The 988-nt window shown below is 47.2% G+C and overlaps 1 long non-coding RNA gene across 1 annotated transcript in view; it reads left to right on the forward strand.

The window, feature by feature from the left end:
- The first annotated feature begins 68 nt into the window (after positions 1–68).
- LOC111233138 overlaps positions 69–988 on the forward strand; it is a 3,231-nt gene continuing 2,311 nt past the window's right edge. Inside the window, exon 1 of the long non-coding RNA XR_002665584.1 lies at positions 69–167. This is a non-coding gene — a long non-coding RNA (uncharacterized LOC111233138). The remainder of the gene's footprint in view (positions 168–988) is intronic.

Here is a 988-nt window from a genome sequence, read left to right on the forward strand (position 1 = left end):
TACACGTGATGAGCACATTAATATTTACATGCTTTTCATCATTCATTCATTTTGGCTCTTTGCAGCTGGTGAAGAAGAAGTCAGAGAAGATGACATCACAGATGACATCACATACAGTGACCTCAAAATATTACCTCAGCAGCAGCAGCCAATCAGACGGAGCAGAGGTAGTGTGTGTGTGTGTGTGTGTGTGTGTGTGTGTTGATCTCTCTGAGAGTGTTTTGGGGAAGTGAAGGCGTCTTGTCTTCACTTCTTCTAAACATTAAGATTTGAGAGTGTGAGGTGAGTGATGGACAGGAAGAGGCGGAGCTGCTGCACCAAGTGTCACCTGACGAAGAACCGACTCCGTGCAAACTGCTGCACACGCCCTCATTTTAGTTTGAGCATTTATTGGGATTTGAATTTGAAACATAAAAGTGCAGAGACTTCTGAAGAAGCTGCAGATGTTGGATTTCCGCCCTTCACCAGCGCCGGGCCTCAGCTGTGATGTTTCAGGCTGAGGCCCGGGTGCTGGGTGCTGGGTGCTGGGTGCTGAGTGCTGGGTGCTGGGTGCTGGGTGCTGGGTGCTGGGTGCTGGGCGATGTGTCGGACTGTCTGTTCTTCAGCCTGCGGTGGAGCTAACAGCTCTGTGGGCGTCCAGTTTCCTGTTTCTGATAAAAACACTTGCTGAACGTGGACCTGCTCTAGTTTCACTGCACAGCTGTTTTTACAAACTGAACAAATCTAGTTTCTGACTCCACAGATTCTTCTCTGCACAAACACAACTGCACTTTGACTGTTCATTTAATCAATAATCAGTATTAATCACCGGTTCCCTTCGATTTACAGGTTTACTGCTCCATGTTGATGCGACTCCGACGTCTCTCTCTCTCTCTCTCTCTCTCTCTCTCTCTGCGTCTCAGTATTTACAGATTTTATTTACTTTGATTTGACGTCATTAAAGTCGATCTCGTGCTGCACCCGATGTGTTCATCCTGTTCTGAAGATG

The sequence above is a fragment of the Seriola dumerili genome, unplaced genomic scaffold (assembly GCF_002260705.1).
Source record: "Seriola dumerili isolate Sdu_G_001 unplaced genomic scaffold, Sdu_1.0 BDQW01000372.1, whole genome shotgun sequence".
Lineage (NCBI taxonomy): Eukaryota > Metazoa > Chordata > Actinopteri > Carangiformes > Carangidae > Seriola > Seriola dumerili.